Source organism: Rana temporaria, chromosome 12, assembly GCF_905171775.1.
Source record: "Rana temporaria chromosome 12, aRanTem1.1, whole genome shotgun sequence".
NCBI classification, from domain to species: domain Eukaryota; kingdom Metazoa; phylum Chordata; class Amphibia; order Anura; family Ranidae; genus Rana; species Rana temporaria.
Window position 1 is genome coordinate 99,461,701 of NC_053500.1, and position 13,897 is coordinate 99,475,597.

At 47.2% G+C, this 13,897-nt stretch overlaps 1 protein-coding gene across 1 annotated transcript in view; it reads right to left on the minus strand.

Annotated features, from left to right (window-relative positions):
• Positions 1 to 11,887, minus strand: part of EZH1 (enhancer of zeste 1 polycomb repressive complex 2 subunit) — a 394,387-nt gene extending 382,500 nt beyond the window's left edge. The window contains exon 1 of the mRNA XM_040329824.1: positions 11,730 to 11,887. The gene's annotated coding sequence lies outside the window, so the exon portion shown is untranslated. The remainder of the gene's footprint in view (positions 1 to 11,729) is intronic.
• Positions 11,888 to 13,897: the final 2,010 nt, after the last annotated feature.

Here is a 13,897-nt window from a genome sequence, read left to right on the forward strand (position 1 = left end):
CGGAGTAGGTCTCGGCTCTTCACGGTGCCTGCGCACAGACTATGCGCAGGCGCCGTGAAGAGCCAAGCCTATTTCGGCTATTTCCGGAGAAGCGTGACGCGCACCTTCCGTCTGGATTGGAACGCCCATTCCCCGTGGGCAGTCGGAATCTTCTATGTACGATTACACAGTGAGTACGGGGATAAAAAAATTAAGACAGGCATACTGTAGCTCGCGCTACTATGCCTAATTTTATGCTAGAAGAAAAAATTTTTTTTTTTTTTTTTTTTTTATAGGGTGAACCCCCGCTTTAAGAGCCTCTATGAAAGAGGATCTGGCAGAGGCAATTCTCTTCCTTAGAACTCTACATTGAATTGATTTGCATTTGCCAAGCCTATAACTACATTTCAAGATTAATATAAATCATTTCTAGGTTTTACAGATTTTGTTTTTGGTTCATTATAGATAAGCTTTGTTTTTGTTCTAAAACAACCAAATAATGTGGTTTGTATTTTTGAACTGGTAAAGATCCTGTTCCTGATGTTTATGCCTGCTGCTACTATCCAGCCACTTGATTGTTTTCATTGTGTTTGTCTTTTGCTTAAACTGTGCAATACAGTAGACTGTTGGCTTCCCAGCCAGTAGTCCTGTGGTAGGTTGCGTTTCTTTCCCTCAAGGAATGTATAAAATACATTCGCATATTAATACAGAGGAGTCGGAGTCGGGGAGTCGGAAGTCGGAAGTACATAAAACTGAGGAGTCGGAGTCGGAACATTTATCTACCGACTCCACAGCCCTGCCTGTCACTAACTATTGCTATCATAAGGGATATTTACATTCCCTGAGATAACAATAAAAATGGTAAAAAAAAAAAAAAAAATGGAAGGAACAGTTAACAAATAAAATAAAAAAAGCAAAATAAATATATAAAAAAAAAAAAAAAAAAAGCATCCCTGTCCCCCCCTGCTCTTGCGCAAAGGCGAACGCAAGCGTCGGTCTGGAGTCATATGTAAACAGTAATTGCACCATGCATGTGAGGTATCACCGCGAAGGGCAGATCGAGGGCAGTCATTTTAGCAGTAAACCTCCTCTGTAAATCTAATGTGGTAACCTGTAAAGCAGGGGTCTCAAACCCAAATTACCTGAGGGCCACAAGACAAGTTTTCATATCCCATGGGGGGCCGCATACAAACTTTCAAACTTCAAAAACAACAGTACTGGTGTCAGCGAACGCATTATTAACCCCCAGCACTGGTGTCAGTGGATGCATTATTAACCCTGACCACTACACTGCACACTACACACTGACCACTACACTGCACACTACACACTGACCACTACACTGCACACTACACACTGACCACTGAATACACACTGACCACTGAATACACACTGACCACTACACTACACACTGACCACTACACACTGACCTCTACACTACACACTGACCACTACACTACACACTGACCACTACACCATCAGGGCAAAGCACATCAGGGCACAGAGCCCAGCACATCAGGGCACAGCGCACATCAGGGTACAGAGCCCAGGACATCAGGGTACAGAGCCCAGGACATCAGGGTACAGAGCCCAGGACATCAGGGTACAGAGCCCAGGACATCAGGGTACAGAGCCCAGGACATCAGGGTACAGAGCCCAGGACATCAGGGTACAGAGCCCAGGACATCAGGGTACAGAGCCCAGGACATCAGGGTACAGCGCACATCAGGGTACAGGGCACAGTGCACATCAGGGTACAGGGCACAGCGCACATCAGGGTTCAGGGCACAGCACAACAGGGCACAGCACAACAGGGCACAGCACAACAGGGCACAGCACAACAGGGCACAGCACAACAGGCCACATCAGGGTACAAGGCACATGGCATATCAGGGCATAGCACATCAGGGTACAGAGCCCAGCACATCAGGGTACAGAGCCCAGCACATCAGGGTACATGGGGCACATCAGGGTGCATGGGGCACATCAGAGCACATGGGGCACAATCGGGGCACATCAGGGTACATGGGGCACACCAGGGTACATGCGGCGCATCAGAGCACATGGGGCACATCAGGGTACATGGGGCGCATCAGAGCACATGGGGCACATCAGGGTACATGGGGCGCATCAGAGCACATGGGGCGCATTAACCTCTTGACCACCGCCCCATGTCAAAAAGACGTCCTCTTTTTAAAGTTGAATATCTCGATAACGGCAGCAGCTGCTGCCACAACCGAGATATTCATCTTTTCAGGGGGCGGTGGTGTACACGGTAACGGCGGTCTCCGCGGCGGATTCGCCGCGAGATCGCCGTTATCGGTGGCGGGAGAGGGCCCCCCCCCCTCCCGCCGCTCTCCCGCGCCCTCCGCCGCTTACCGGAGCCGTCGGTAGCGGCGGAGGGGATCGGATGTGTCCGGCAGCTGAGCGGGGACGGGACTGAAGGAGAAATCTCCTTCACCCGTCCTCATAGCTCTGCTGGGCGGAAGTGACGTCAAAACGTCAGTCCCGCCCAGCCTCTTAAAGAAACATTTTTTTTTTTTGTCATTTGAAAAAATTACATTTTTTTTTTTTTATTTTTTTTTTTGCATTTAAGTCTAATTATGAGATCTGAGGTCTTTTTGACCCCAGATCTCATATTTAAGAGGACCTGTCATGCTTTTTTCTATTACAAGGGATGTTTACATTCCTTGTAATAGGAATAAAAGTGATCAATTTTATTTTTTTTTTTTCAGTGTAAAAAATTATAAAACTAAATAAAAATAAATAAGAAAACCAAAAAAATTTTTTTTAAAGCGCCCCGTCCCGACGAGCTCGCGCGCAGAACCAAACGCATACGCGAGTAGCGCCCGCATATGAAAACGGTATTCAAACCACACAAGTGAGGTATCGCCGCGATCGTTAGAGTGAGAGCAATAATTCTAGCCCTAGACCTACTCTGCAACTCAAAAAATGCAACCTGTAGAATTTTTTAAACGTTGCCTATCGAGATTTTTAAGGGTAAAAGTTTGACGCCATGCCACGAGCGGGCGCAATTTTTAAGCGTGACATGTTGGGTATCATTTTACTCGGCGTAACATTATCTTTCACAATATATAAAAAAATTGGTCAAAATGTATTGTTGTCTTATTTTTTAATTCAAAAAAGTGATTTTTATCCAAAAAAAGTGCGCTTGTAAGACCGCTGCGCAAATACGGTGTGACAAAAAGTATTGCAATGACTGCCATTTTATTCCCTAGGATGTCTGCTAAAAAAAATATATAATGTTTGGGGGTTCTGATTAATTTTCTAGCAAAAAAATTGTGATTTTCACATGAAGGAGAGAAGTGCCAGAATTAACCCGGTGGGCAAGTGGTTAAGGCACATCAGGGTACATGGGGCACATTAAGGCACATCAGGGTGCATGGGGCACATTAAGGCACATCAGGGTGCATGGGGCACATTAAGGCACATCAGGGTGCATGGGGCACATTAAGGCACATCAGGGTGCATGGGGCACATTAAGGCACATCAGGGTGCATGGGGCACATTAAGGCACATCAGGGTGCATGGGGCACATCCACGGTACATGGGGCACATCCACGGTACATGGGGCACATCCACGGTACATGGGGCACATCCACGGTACATGGGACATATGAGGGCACAATCAGGGTACATGGGGCACATGACTTCCCAATCAGGGTACATGGGGCACAATCGGGGTACATGGGGGCACAATCGGGGTACATGGGGGCACAATCGGGGTACATGGGGGCACAATCGGGGTACATGGGGGCCCAATCGGGGCACATTCAGGGTAAAGGGGGCACATTCAGGGTACATGGGGCACAATCAGGGCACAATCTCGGCACATGTCAGCGTTTACTTGTTGTGTTTTTTTCTTCACATGCAGAGTAGCGCAGGAAGCGTCTGTCATAAGTTCACTTCTCAGTCTCACGCTGCGGCTGCTCCTCGCCCCCACGGCGGCCCCCCCCTCTCCTCGTCCATCTCAGGTGATATCACAAGCAAATGTGAATGATGATAAGAAGAGAGGGGGGCGCCGGGGGCAGGGAGCAGCTGCAGCGCGAGACTGAGAAGTGAAGTTATGACAGAGACGCTTCCTGCGCTACTCTGCATGTGAAGGAAATCTACTCCCCCCACTTCCGCAGCACCCCACCGCCCTGCCTGCGGGCCATTTTAACCAGTCCGCAAATGGCCCGCGGGCCGGTACTTTGAGACCACTGCTGTAAAGGCTTTTAAAAATGTATGTAGTTTGTCGCGTTTGTGCCCAATTTTAAAGTATGTCGTGTTTGGTATCCATGGCCTAAGATCATCATTTTTATTTCATCAATAATTTGGGCAATATAGTGTGTTTTAGTGCTTTAAAATAAAAAAAAAGTGTATTTTTTCCCAAAAAAATGCGTTTGAAAAAACGCTGCGCAAATACTGTATGGAAAAAAAAATTGCAACACCCACCATTTTAATCTGTAGGGCCTTTGCTTTAAAAAAATATATAATGTTTGGGGGTTCAACTTAACTTTCTTGCAAAAAAATTATATGTTTTTATGTAAACAAACAGTGTCAGAAAGGGCTTTTTCTTCAAGTGGTTAGAAGAGTGGGTGATGTGTCACATAAGCTTCTAATTGTTGTGCATAAAATGCCAGGACAATTCAAAACCCCCCTAAATGACCCCATTTTGGAAAGTAGACACCCCAAGCTATTTGCTGAGAGGCATCTCAAGTCCATGGAATATTTTATATTTTGACCCAAGTTGCGGGAAAAGCATTCAATGGACTCAACATCAGTGGCGGCCCGCCCATAAAGGGCGCCCGGGCGCCGCCCCCCCTCCCCCAGTCAGTAAAAAAAAAAAAAAAAAAAAAAATTTGTATTTAAACATGTCCCTTTAAGGAAAAAAAAATTCCAAAAAAGGTTCTTATGTGCACGGAGTCCGGGCATCGGGCGCCGGGAACAGCGCAGTATGGGTAGCGCCACGTCTGTGCAATCACGGGATTGCAGACGTGGCGCTACATTGGCAGCCCAAAAATGCCTTTGTGGCGCAGTCCATCGCGCCACTTGCTTCCGGCGCGATGGACTGCATTGTTATGGCTGGGCGGGTGCATCCACTATTTGTGCTCGTTCCGTCCCGACGTCCCTGGAAGAACAGGAAGTGACGTCGGGACTCGGGGCGCTCAGTGCGAGTACAGGTAAGCTAAGCTGAGCTATGCCGCCTGCCTCTGCCCCTCTGTAATGGACTGTTTTCTTTGTAAAGTTCGGCGGCAGCAGGAGCGGTCCATCCCCCTTCTTTAAAGATTACCTTTTTTGCAAAAGGGGGGGATGGGGGTGCCGCGATTTCGGCCGAATGTTCACTAGACATGGTGAGCAATTAACCCAGTGCAGATGTAGGCTCATTGCAAGGGTGGATTTTTTTAACATTTTCATGGAGTTGGGCTTTAATAAATGATTTTTAATGTTCAATGCAATGCATATTATGGGTGAAATGCCAGCCGTCACCAGCCTGAGCCCAGGAGAAGATGGGGAGCTACAAGTCCCAGCAGGTTATAATATAAGGCTCCTAGGTGGATGGGAGTCTTATATTATAACCTGCTGGGACTTGTAGTTCCCCATCTTCTCCTGGGCTCAGGTGCATGCAATCCACCATCTATGGGACTACAAGTCCCAGCAGTGAGAAAAACTGGACAAAGATGGTGGATTGCATGCACCTGAGCCCCAGGAGACGATGGAGAACTACAAGTCCCAGCAGGTTATAATATAAAGCTCCGAGGTGGATGGATGACTGGACAGTGACACAGTGGGGACAATTGGCACAGTGGCTGTGTTTGATGGCATGGTACAGTGGCTGCATTTGATGGCATAGCACAATGGTGACAATTGATGGCACAGTGACCACAATTGATGGCATGGCACAGTGGCTGCATTTGATGGCATGGTACAGTGGCTGCATTTGATGGCATGGTACAGTGGCTGCATTTGATGGCATGGCACCGTGGCTGCATTTGATGGCATGGCACAGTGGTGACAATTGATGGCACAGTGACCACAATTGATGGCATGGTACAGTGGCTGCATTTGATGGCATGGTACAGTGGCTGCATTTGATGGCATGGTACAGTGGCTGCATTTGATGGCATGGTACAGTGGCTGCATTTGATGGCATGGCACCGTGGCTGCATTTGATGGCATGGTACAGTGGTGACAATTGATGGCACAGTGACCACAATTGATGGCATGGCACAGTGGCTGCGTTTGATGGCATGGTACAGTGGTGACAATTGATGGCACAGTGACTGCGTTTGATGGCATGGTACAGTGGTGACAATTGATGGCACAGTGACTGCGTTTGATGGCATGGCACAGTGGCTGCGTTTGATGGCATGGCACAGTGGTGCGAATTGATGGAACAGTGGCTGCATTTGATGGGCACAGTGAGGCTGCGATTTTTTTTCTTCTTCGTTTGCGCCCCCCCAAAAATTTTGAGCACCAGCCGCCACTGCTCAACATGCCTCTCAGCAGTTTCCTTGGGGTGTCTACTTTCCAAAATGGGGTCATTTGGGGGGTTTTGTACTGCCTTGCCATTTTAGCACCTCAAGAAATGAGATAGGCAGTCATAAAATAAAAGCTGTGTAAATTCCAGAAAATGTACCCTAGTTTGTAGACGCTATAATTTTTGCGAAAACCAATAAATATACGCTTATTGCGATTTTTTTTACTAAAGACATGTGGCTGAATACATTTTGGCCTAAATGTTTGACTAAAATTTAGTTTATTCGATATTTTTTACTTTTTGTTATAAGAAAAATCATTTTTTTTCAAAAGTCTTTTTCCGTTTATATCGCAAAAAATTTTAATCGCAGAGGCAATCAAATACCATCAAAAGAAAGCTCTATTTGTGGGAAGAAAAGGACGCAAATTTTGTTTCGGTACAACATTGCATGACCGCGCAATTACCAGTTAAAGCAGTGCAGTGCCAAATTGTAAAAACACCTTGGGTCTTTAGGCAGCGTATTGGTCCGGTCCTTAAGTGGTTAAAGTGATACTATAGGTTTGCGTTTTTCCGTTTTGAAATAACAAGCATGTCATACTTACCTCCACTGTGCAGTTCATTTTGCAGAGTGGCTCCAATCCTCGACTTCTGGGGTCCCACGGCGGCTCTCACGGCTCCTCCCTGCAATAGATAACTCCCTCTGGGATGCTCTCTCCCAAGGGGGTTACCTTGCGGGCACGCTCCCGTGTGACGCGGCGAGCAGGTAAATTGGCTCAGGTAAGTAAAACGGGGGGCTGGTGATTGGCTGGTGTTTTTTCACCTTAATGCATAGGATGCATTAGGGTGAAAAAACACAAACCTTTACAACCCCTTTAATGCTTTTGGTTTAGCCTGTCCAATAATAGAATTGGTGTACCCACGATTTTGAAATCTCTGACTCAGTTCTCTACTTTCCTTATGAAAGACTTTTATATTGAAACAATTCCTGCAAATTTACAGGAACTGTCCTGTGGGAATGCTTCTAATCAGAGGCCATGGATGATGGCTGGTGGCATGGAGGAGGGTGTTGCCAGCTGTAGGCTTTCTATATGTCTTAGTCACAATCCCTGCACCCTCCTTGTGGATCAACAAGTCCAAGAACTCAATTTGGTTCCTATCCGCTTTATAGGTATTCCCCAATGGACAACTCAAATTGTTTCATTGAACCCCTCCAGCACATCATCAATGAATCGTACCCAGAGTGCCATCTGTTCCCTGAAAGCCGAATGGCTGCACACCTCTTCCCTCTCCCACCATCCCAGATGTAAACAGGCATAGGACAAGGCACAGGAGGCTCCCATGGCTACTCCCCATTTTTGACGATAGTATTTACTATCAAAAACAAAAAAGTTGTTATTTAGCATCATTTAAAGGAGCGCAATCAAAAATCCATTATGTGGACCCGCTAGGGCAGTGGTTCTCAACCTTTTAATGCCGTGACCCCTTGATAAAATTTCCCAAGTTGTGGGGACCCCTAATAGTACAATTATTTTCGTAGCGTGGGTTGTCGGCACACAAGACAAGTCATTTGCGCCCCTAACCCACCGAAATTTAGCGTTCCCTGAGTCACCTCCACTCGTACAGTATTAAAACCTCATATGGTACATGTGGGATGAGTGGCAATGCTTGGGGGAGTTCTGATCGGCCAACTTAGGTGCTCTTGATCAAAGTCATCTGCTGATCTGAGATCTGTAGTGGGGACTTTTAATGGCAACTATAATCACAGGTAGTGTTACCCAATGTGTCTCCAACTTTGTGGTGTCTTGTAGCAGTGACACCTATGCTGAAATCAGGGAGATAGGGTCTCCTCCAGCCCCTCCCACCTCACCAGTCAGCGGACCTCTAGTCTCTGCCCCCCAGCCATGCCGTGAACTGAATGGCCGTGTGCTCCAGGAACAGCACAGCTGGGTGGCCACCGGCTCCAGGGACAGCCAAGCTGAGCAGCCACAAAAGGCTGGGAGAGTGGTGCGGGCTTCAGGAACAGCACAGGATTTGGTGACCCCTGGCAAATCATCATTTGACCCCCGAGGGGGTCCCGACCCCCAGGTTGAGAACCACTGCGCTAGGGGATGGCTAATTTCAAGCCACTGAGATACCGCCTGTACCCCCACCTCATGGGGGATAGAGGAATATTTACTACTGCACCATATTATTATGTATGCACAAAAGATGGATATGCTTTAAAGGAACACTAAAGGCAAACATTATTTTTTTTTTTAAATAACAAACATGATGTTATACTTACCTCCACTGTGCAGCTCGTTTTGCACAGAGTGTCCCCTAACCCTGTCTTCTGGGGTCCCTCGGCGGCTGTCTCGGTTCCTCCTCGCAAAGCTTGCATGGTGGAAAGCTTTTGCGAGCGCGCTCCCATGAAACAGCGGCGGGCATAGCCGCCGACTGTGTCACTCAGTCCCGCCCCCCGGCACTTCGTTTCATCCGCTGTGATTGACAGCAGCGCCAGCCAATGGCTGTGCTGCTATTAATCTATCCAGCCTAGCCAATCAACGGCCAGGCTGGGAACCTAAGAGGATCACGAGGACGCGCGCGGGACTTTCAAGGGGTCAGGTAAGTAAAACGGTGGTTCGGGGAGGGGCCGGTACCGTCAGAAGTTTTTTCACCCTAATGCATAGGATGCATCAAGGTGAAAAAACATTTACCTTTACAACCCCTTTAAGTTACATCTTCTAATTTCCATTGCATATATGAATCAATACCCTTACACACAATTTACAAAAAAGGTATATGTTTTTGCATTTAGGTTTCCCTTTTATCACTGCACTACGTACACTCATCAACACACCAGTGCACAGTGTGCACCCTAGCAACACAGCACAGTGTGCACCCTAGCAACACAGCACAGTGTGCACCCTAGCAACACAGCACAGTGTGCACCCTAGCAACACAGCACAGTGTGCACCCTAGCAACACAGCACAGTGTGCACCCTAGCAACACAGCACAGTGTGCACCCTAGCAACACAGCACAGTGTGCACCCTAGCAACACAGCACAGTGTGCACCCTAGCAACACAGCACAGTGTGCACTCTAGCAACACAGCACAGTGTGCACTCTAGCAACACAGCACAGTGTGCACTCTAGCAACACAGCACAGTGTGCACTCTAGCAACACAGCACAGTGTGCACTCTAGCAACACAGCACAGTGTGCACTCTAGCAACAGCACAGTGTGCACTCTAGCAACACAGCACAGTGTGCACTCTAGCAACACAGCACAGTGTGCACTCTAGCAACACAGCACAGTGTGCACTCTAGCAACACAGCACAGTGTGCACTCTAGCAACACAGCACAGTGTGCACTCTAGCAACACAGCACAGTGTGCACTCTAGCAACACAGCACAGTGTGCACTCTAGCAACACAGCACAGTGTGCACTCTAGCAACACAGCACAGTGTGCACTCTAGCAACACAGCACAGTGTGCACTCTAGCAACACAGCACAGTGTGCACTCTAGCAACACAGCACAGTGTGCACTCTAGCAACACAGCACCGTCCAGCACAATGTAAACTCAGCAGCACTGCAGCAGAGCACAGCACAATGTACATGCAGAAGCAGAGCACTGCACAATTTACAGCCCAGCATCAGAGCATCGCACAACGTACACGCAGCAGCAGCGCACAGCACAATGTAAACACAACAAAACAGCACAGCACTGTCCTATTCACACCCAGCAAGCACAACACTGCGTTTTATATACTCATAAACACAGCACTACACTAAATACACCCAGACGTACATCACAACACCATGGGGTTCATTTACTAAAGCTGGAGAGTGCAAAGTCAGTCTCACTTCTGCAGAGCAGCCAATCAGCGTCTAACCTCAGCTTGTTCAATTAAGCTTTGGCAATAAAACCTGGAAACTGATTGGTTTCTATACAGAAGTGTACACACAGAAGTACAGCACTACACAATGTACACCTAGCAGCACAGTGCTACACTATGCATTAGAGGTTGGCCGATATTTGTACATTTTTGAGACAAAATTATCCAAATTAGGTCGATATTTTACACTGACCGCACCGTGCCCACAAGTGTTCCTCCTCCCTTCTCCACACTCTGTTGGCAGAGCAGCGTGGCTCTTGCCGAAGCCGCTGAGTGTGTGAAACTGACATGTAACTGAATGCAGAGAGAGAGGAGCTGTCAGAATTCAGTGTTGATGTCGGGGGTGGAGTGGGACCCAGCAGCTATCAAACACCAGCTGATATGATCTGAGCGGGCCGCAATGTGTATGTTGTTCCCGCCCCCTTTCTTAAGCAGCCCAATCATTGGCTGGTGTTTGATAGCTGCGGGATCCTGTCCCGACATCAATGCTGGATTCTGACAGCTCCTCTCTCTCTCTGCATTCAGTTACATGTCAGTTTCACACACAGTTACACCATAAGCTCAGTGTGAAACCTGCCAGTGCAACCTGTCAGTGCCAACCAGTGCCACTTGCCAGTGACAATCAGTGTCACCTGCCAGTGACAACCAGTGCCACCTGCCAGTGACAACCAGTGCCACCTGCCAGTGACAACCAGTGCCACCTGCCAGTGACAACCAGTGCCACCTGCCAGTGACAATCTGTGCCAACCAGTGTCATCTGCCAGTGCCAATCCAGTGCCATCTGCCAGCGCCAACCAATGTCACCTGCCAGTGCCAACCAGTGCAATCTGTACTTAGGACATCAAGTGTGTGGTAGAGTCACAGGAGCAAGTAGGGGGGAGTGGAGTGGGAGTAGGTGAGTTTATGAGATGAAGGGAAAAAAAAATAATAAAAAATAAATAAATAAAATAAAATAAAAAATAAAAAATAAATCGGCCTAAAATTTTAGCTGCAAAAGTGGGCATCATATATCGGCCATCGGCCGCCCCGATTTCTAAATATCAGCATCGGCCAGAAAAAAAAACATATTGGTCGACCTCTACTATGCATACCCAGCAACACAGCACTGTACTAGATACCCTCAGCAACACAATACTATATACAGCCACTAGGCAGGCACTATCGAGTCCCTACCTCTATCGTCTAGTCTAATCCTTTCACCAGTTTATAAATCACAGTACCAATTCTTTTCAGCATAACATGCCAGGTAAACAACTCCACACAACGGTTTACGTGCTTACAAGCATATAGTGTCTAGTCAACTATATAGGTGGCATTCCCCCTCAATCTTTAACGCCTGCTAGTATTCCGTCACTTTCATTCCTTGTGAATTCTGTGGCACAGTACCTTAGTCATCAAGTCCCCTTGTTATCTGCCTGTCAGAATACTGCGTAATGTTTAGCATTCACTCCTTCCTCCTCTGCTCTCCAAGCCTCATTCTCGCAGTCTCTGCTTTCGTATTCCCAGCCGTTCTGTCAAATTCTAGAACTACGTCATTTCCGGAAGAAGTTTTTTGACGCGTTCGCTGTATTGCTCATGCGCGTGCACCCGAAAACAACGTCAGGTGGCACCACATACTTCATCCACAATCGCCGCAGGGTGCCTGCGCGCCGTCACATATTAGCGCCTGTGTATCACTGACTAACATAAACCTATATAATTCAATCGACTACAAATTAGAAAGCTATACAAATTAACAATTATAACTGCAGACATGTAAGAAAAAAATTGAATATTTATATTAGAACGTATTTCTAATTAATAGGGACGTACTAAACTGCATATTATGATGATGGGATGATTGGATTATTGGCTGCAATACTGAGAACTCTCACAAGATGTCAGTGCACTGTATACACATATATATGGTAATGATTCTGTTGTTTCTCAAAATATGTTATTCTTTCCTGCAGTGCTTGATACAATGTTGCAAAAAGCAGTTGCTAATGTTTAACCACTAGCTGACGGCCGTACGACTTTGTGGCTCTCAATCTCTAACAGGCCGTCTATTTACGGCCGCCCCTTTGCTCGTTCCGAGCGCGCAGCGGGGAACTGCTGTGCTGGCCGTGTCCACACAGATCGCGGTAAATAGCCAATCGCAGCGGCTATTTACAGCGCGATCTGTGCGGCCAATGAGAGATGATCTCATATGTAAACATATGAGATAATCTCTCATTGCCGGCTCTCCCCTCCTCACACAGACACCGCGTGTGAGGAGGGGAGAGGAATCAAAGTAACCAGCGATAAAAAAAAAAAATGAATAACCAGTGCCACCACCTGTGCCCCCCACAGTACTACAGTGCCCCCCACAGTACTACAGTGCCCCCCACAGTACCCCCCAGTACTACAGTGCCTGCCACAGTGCCCCCCCACAGTACCACAGTGCCCCGCAGTACCACCGTGTGCCCACCAGTACCACCGTGTGCCCACCAGTACCACTGTGCCTACCAGTACCACCGTGCCCACCAGTACCACCATGCCCACCTGTGCCACCAGTACCACCTGTGCCCAGTGCCCATCTGCCACCTCAGTGCACATCTGCAATCAGTGCCCACCTGTGCCACCTCATCAGTGCCCACCTGTGCCACAGTCAATCAGTGCACATCAGTACCCATCTCATCAGTACCCATCTCAGTGCCATCTGTGCCACCTCATTAGTGCCATCTGTGCCGCCTCATCAGTGCCCACCTGTGTCCACCAGTACACAGGCCTCATCGGTGCACATCAGTACCCATCTCATCAGTACCCATCTCAGTGCCATCTGTGCTGCCTCAGTGCCATCTGTGCCACCTCATCAGTGCCATCTGTGCCACCTCATCAGTGCCACCTCATCAGTGCCATCTGTGGGCATTCCTGGCTTGTTAGGGTCTCAAGAAATGAGATAGGCCTTCAGTACATCAGGTGTGATCAGATGTGATAATTTTTTAGGATTTGCACTGTAGCTTGTAGACTCTAAAACTTTCACACAGACCAAATAATTTCCAAAAACTTTGGTTTATTTTTATCAAAGACATGCAGCAGTATAAATTATGGCCAAAATTTATGAAGAAAAATTAATAATTTGCAAAATTTTATCACAGAAACTAAGAAAAAATCATTTTTTTTCAAATTTTTGGTCTTTTTTCATTAATAGCGCAAAAAATTAAAAACGCATAGGTGATCAAATACCACCAAAAGAAAGCTCTATTTGTGGGGGAAAAAGGACAAAAAAATCATTTGGCTACAGTGTTGCATGAATGAGTAATTGTCATTCAAAGTGTAAGAGCACCGAAAGCTGAAAATTGGTCTGGTCAGGAGGGTGTTTAAGTGCCCAGTATGGAAGTGGTTAACTGTACACTTGCTGTTTTTTTTTTATGCAGCTGTACAACAGGATCATAGTAAATTACCGTATTTATCTTCCTATAGTGCGCACCCATACTCTAGAAGGGAAATTCCTGGAAAAAAAAAACATTTCTTACAGTGTGTCGGTGTCTTGCCCGGCGTCCAACGGCGGCCTTGTCTGGTTCTGCGGCCTC